This window comes from Acyrthosiphon pisum, chromosome A1 (assembly GCF_005508785.2).
Source record: "Acyrthosiphon pisum isolate AL4f chromosome A1, pea_aphid_22Mar2018_4r6ur, whole genome shotgun sequence".
NCBI lineage: Eukaryota > Metazoa > Arthropoda > Insecta > Hemiptera > Aphididae > Acyrthosiphon > Acyrthosiphon pisum.
Window position 1 is genome coordinate 135,471,715 of NC_042494.1, and position 6,116 is coordinate 135,477,830.

General features: G+C 28.2%; 1 protein-coding gene and 1 non-coding gene across 6 annotated transcripts in view; one reads left to right on the forward strand and one right to left on the reverse strand.

Moving 5' to 3' along the window:
* The window catches only part of LOC100573836 (collagen alpha-1(XVIII) chain), a 285,075-nt gene that overhangs the window by 261,147 nt on the left and 17,812 nt on the right, over positions 1-6,116 (forward strand). The gene's annotated exons all lie outside the window — the stretch shown is intronic.
* On the reverse strand, positions 2,028-2,100 carry TRNAF-GAA. Its single transcript has one exon. It is a non-coding gene; the product is annotated as a tRNA-Phe (tRNA).

Genomic DNA, 6,116 nt, shown 5'->3' on the forward strand with positions numbered 1-6,116 from the left:
TCCCTATTAAATAGTTATACGTGTAGTGTGTTTTGATTATTAGGAAAATGGGTAGTTTTAAAGAGAAGGTTTGGTTGTGGGTTATTTTTTTGAACCCCCCCCTCCCCCCCAGAGCAAATTTGAATTTACGCCACTGGGTATGATATATAGTATATACCTATAATATGTATGTAATATGATTATCAACTATCATTATTTATTAGATTGTTTCTACTATACATTAATTTTTCAGTTCTAAAGAAAAAAAAAACATTTTTATCATTCAATTTTTCAATTTTTTCAGGAAAAAAACCAGTTTTTTTCGTCAAAACCATTTTCCGGAATTTTAAAATGAAACCAATTTTTCTCAATTTTTCCGAAAAAAACGGGAAAAACCCGGGTTTTTTCGGAAAACTTTTTTTTCGGAAATGTTGATCCCTAGTAATTAATATATTAATATAACATAACTTATAAGTATGAGACTAATGAATGGTAGAGCATTTCTTTAAGGACAGCTCATCTTGAAGGAATCGAAAGTATACATTTTTCGTGACTTAATATTATGTCGGAGGAGGGCAAAGTTTTTCGCCCTGAGGCGTGAAACTTTTAAATGTGCCACGGTATTGAGCTTACATACGCTGTTAAAAATAACAGAACAATAAACCCCAAGTCCCACGGTGTAAATTGACAACTGGAGAGACAGATGTGTCAGCCGTACAAAATATAAACAAAACATTATGAAATGTGGAGTTGGACAGATTGAGTGATTGGATTAAAAATGTAAAACCCTTCGACAGTAGGTAACAGTTATTATGATTGTTTCGAACCACCTAAATAAGGTTATATTATTCAGTATAGGATTCACTTAACAACGGTGGATTTATGCATTCGCTAGTGTAGTCGATTTATTACTTTCATCTCTTTAAATACCTATTTAGTACGTTCATTAAAATATAATATATTAATATGATATGTCATAATACTTAGTGCCTCCGCTTTTTGTTTTGATAATAACCACAGCGTGTTCATATTTTATATCGACTTTTATTAAACCGTGAATTTTAATCCGATTTAAAGCTAAGCCGGATAGTGTTAATTTTTAGACAAAAATACTGCAGGCGAGTTATCGTCAAGACCACACTTACTAGAAACTTTCTAATTGTGTCTAATTACGCGATTATAACAATCACAATATATATAACATTCACTATTTCAATGATATATTATTATTACGATATATAAAATATAAGGTAATCATCCGCGCCTTCCGTTCATCAGTTTAACAGTTTAAATATATATTTCGCGTTTATATTATTATGATGTTATCTTACACTGTTTGGATGTTATATGCATTAGTACAATATAATATTATATAAATTAAGCGTGGTAATAATAATAGTATTATAAAACTATAAGTTGTAATCAACTTCACTGGGTCCAAACATTTCCACTGGTAAATTATATAAAATGGGAATTTTCATACATTTGATGAGGTCTATACCGCTGATAAAACTATTGAAGATTTAAATTTGTGTTAATAATTTTATTTATTGTTATATAATAATTAATATTACATGTGGATATCCCTACAACTGCAGCCAGGCCGACCAATGTCTATATCGTGTGAAATATCAGGATTTTGACGATTTGAAAGTCAATTGGAAATTAAAATATATTTAGTAATTTAAATAGGTTTATTTATACGTAAAAATTGTTGAATTCTAATCCAGCGCAATTACCTGTCATATTATTATATTATTTTCAATCACACTAGCATTATAATAATTTACTAGTTACGAATCAAATTACCTACAAAAATAACAATATTAATACCTAATATAAATACTTTGTAACAATATTATGTAGGTATGACATAAGTTAAATACATTTAGGCTTAAAACTCAAAAGAAGTAATGTTAATAATAGTTTTATAAAATATAAGTATTTGAACTATACAAAAATATATAATAATTATATTATAATAGATTTAAAGACAAGTAGTAAAAACAATATAGATTTTTATGAAAAAAAAAACGCAAAAAAATTTTTGCCGAAACCAGGGATCGAACCAGGGACCTTTAGATCTTCAGTCTAACGCTCTCCCAACTGAGCTATTTCGGCAGATATATTTAAAGTGTTTTTTATACTTATTTAAGTCAATATTGTTTTTTTTAACATCTAACTAATGAAATATAACGAACCCCTCCGAATAGCGAACTAAAAGTGACCGAGAATGTCCTCAGTCCTGTATTTAGAGGTTTCACTATATATTATTGTAGATAATAGACTAGGTAGGTATGTATATTTTTTATATTTTATTTATTGATTTAATCTTTAACCATTATCTAATATAATGTATATTTTCATACCCAGATAACAATTTTGTCAACCTAAATATTATTATAACTTGATTTCTAAGTTTCATTAATAACATTAGATACGGTTGAGTCATTTAACGTAAGATACGCATTATTCAAAATAGTATTAATGTTTAAAAAATATTTTTTTTTTTACATAGTTTCAAGTCATTACATAACTACGTTTGTATGATAAATTATATTTTAGATTCTGAGTGGAACGATGAATAGGTATATAGATTTTACAATGATGTGTGTTTTTTTTTACTTTTTTTTGTGTCTGTCATCACCTTTTAGGACAGTAAAAGTGCTTGGATTTTCTTCAACAGTACCTTTTCTGATAGGAAAGTGAATCTAGTTGGTACTTTGGGGGGTCAAAAGTAAAATTTTTCCAATAGTTTCAAAAGCGCCGTGAAAAACAAAAGAAAAATTAAGGAAAAACGGGAATTTTTACGCAAAATCTGTTTTCGAGAAAATCGATTTTGGTTTTTGGTGCAACTCTTAAACAAATAACCATAGGTACATGCAATTATGACTGAATGTTTATATAATCATTTTCTATACACCATAACATTTTTCAAATATTTTGACTTATTTTGAGCTCTTTACGGACATTTTCAGTTTCCATTTTTTTTAGTTTTTTTTTTCTATAAATATCAATAATTTTATTTGTTGGTTAAAAAGCTTGAAAATTTAATAGAAATATCCTAGTATATTGTTTCAAAGACAGATGAAAAAAATTAAAAATCCAATCACAATTTTTTTTTATAAGCATCCAAAGTACAAATATTGTCAAAATACCTAAAAATGACGAAAATTTGCAAATTATTTTGAGTTAAAAATTCATAAAAAATTTTCTTTTTAAATCTAATATTTGTAAATGTAATACAAGATCATTCATAAGTTTGTTTATCTTTATCAAGAAAAAAAAAAGTCTTCAAGCAAATCAAATTAAATGTTTAAGAGCATTTGAATTTCATATTTTTACAAGATTGGATATTCACTCCATTTCTCACGTAGCGGATTTTGTTATTTCGTTGTAATTCAAAAACTAATAACTGTAAATACATGACATGACAATTTTACTGAATGTTTATATTTTCATTTTCTATAAACTATCCAATTTTGAAAATATTTTGGCTTTTGTGAGCTGTTTACTGTCACTGTCAGTTTTCAATTTTTTTACCTTTTTTTTTTCTATAAATATCAATAAAATTTTATTTGTTTGGTAAAAAAGCGTGAAAATTTAATGCAATGCTCCTGATAGCAGTGGAAAAATATTAAAAATACATAGGCACAATTTTCTTTTATAAGCATTTAAAGTTCGAATTTTGACAAAATTAATCAAATTTATATTTTAATAATTATTTTATAGTTAAAAATTTATAAAATGTTCAAATTTTATAGCTAAGGATTGAAAATTTAAAACAAAGTTCCACGTAAATAGATGAATATATAAATTACTTTATTCACAATAATATCATCAAATATACTTAGTAATATCATATAGGCTGACTGACCGTTTTAGCTCAGAATTGTTTTTCTTGTACAATGATATTACATCATTGAATTCAAATTTAATACCATCCATTATACAGTGACCCACTTGTAACCTACTGTATAGCAGAGCGACATCCACTTGCCCACCTTTTTATTGTTGTAACTTAACTTTTTACATTTTATTATATTTGCATCATTTTCGACCAGTTAAATTAATTTTCTTTTCGTGTCACGCGGAACCGATTTGTTGACTCTTTTTCGATTTTGGTAATTTATTTTATAATTATGTATTATAATAATTTATAATTGTTTTTTTTTTTAACTGAGTTACGTTAATTTTTATTTTTTATCTTAACTTTAAACTTATCTAGTTAATTTTTTTGGTTAACTTTTAACTTTTAACTGAAGGAAATTTAATTTATTAACTTAACTTGCACAGTTAATTATTTTCATTAACTTACCTAACTCTGATCATATACAGTTTTAGCACACTCAACCTTTTAGCTGGTTTAGGAGATTTTATATATGCAACTAGGAATAAAGTAATTTATACTAATAACAACTACTATGATTTAACGTTTCCGGGCGTAGATATTTCAATTTCGACTTACATACCTATCTGATACTTATATAGTACCTAATGCCCTGCCAGCTATTAGACACAGACCACGCGGCGAGGAGGATCCGTCGGCATACTTATTAAAATATAGGTAGGTTAGGTATGTATTATTTAGTGACCTATTCTCTTCAAATATGGAATTGCACTTTTTAAATTATCATAATAACAATTAAGAGATGCGCGTGCTGAATTTATTTTTATAAATTAAAAGGCCGTCGCCGCCTGGGTGTAAAAATTAATTAAAAACGACGGTCGACAAAACGATGACCTTTTTTTCCATCAGTCCCGTGAGTAATGCAGCTTAGCAGGATTCAAAAATGTTTACTTGTCAACCGACTTTCTGCTCTCAGAGCTGCAGGTGTATTGTGCCTACGGAATGAACATTCTTGCACCGAAATCGGGTGGCCTATGGTATAATCGCAATAACTAGGTACCTAAATATATATATAGGATGTCTCACGAAGCTATTGTTCTCCGTCGCATTTATCCATTAATAATTAAAATGCGTTTATTTCAATTCTAATATTTAGAATTTTTAAGTAAATGTGTGCAGAAATACCATATTTTCAAATACTTTTATATATATTTACCGTTTAAGGAGTGTCCTATGTTAGGTGCCTAATACAAACTTTTTTTTTTAAACCACCGTTTTTACTGTAATATTGTCAATTATATGAATGTTTTGAAAATCTTGATGAATCTAAATCGAAATCTGAACGATTAGTTTCCGAGTATTAAACATTATGTACTAAACACAATTTGATAATTTATTATATAAATTAATAGTTATATTTTACTAGTTCAGAGTTCTTATTATATTCAGACAGTTTTTACACATTATACAATTTTAATAAATTAATAATAATTATTAGACACTGTAATATTATATAAAAATTAAGTAAAAATATGGTATTTAATAACGCAATTGTATAAATTCTGAGTTTTGAAATGTTTAAGTATCCTTTAACTAGAGTCTAGACTTATTGACGTATGTTATGTGTTAAGGCTTCCACGGACCCCTGACATGAGTATCGCGAACCCCCAGGGGGCTGTGGACCACAATATGTTAAGAACCGGTGTACTTATTGTAGAGAATAAAAGGGAACGTGCGGGTGAATCAGCCAGTGTAATAATATACGCACCAGAATCGCGTTTCACACTATACGCCGTATGAATGACTTAACCGGCACAGCTATAATAGCTAGGTACCTATGTCAACGTTATACTATTATATTAAAACACCAACCTTGCGGCGTATTAAAATCATATTAACATAATAATAATAATAATATGTCACCTATTATAATTTACTGCATTGTATGTCATAATGACCCGCGGTAATTGCATAATATTATACCATTAGATATTATATTATGGACCAATTACATATTATATACGGTGGACGGTGGAACCTGCACTGGAACCATACGACAGTATACGAATTATGAAATGTATACGCAGCAGATAATGGAGCAGTGAACAGCAATATTATTACGAAGGCGAGAGGTGTATAAATTAATATGACTTGTATACGAACATTTGTTTCTATATATACGAGTATGTCATATTTTACACATGATATTATGTGTTTATGGATATATATTATATATGGCTAGGTAGGTGAGTATAATATATTGTACGGTGCTCCTCGCGTATGCGAA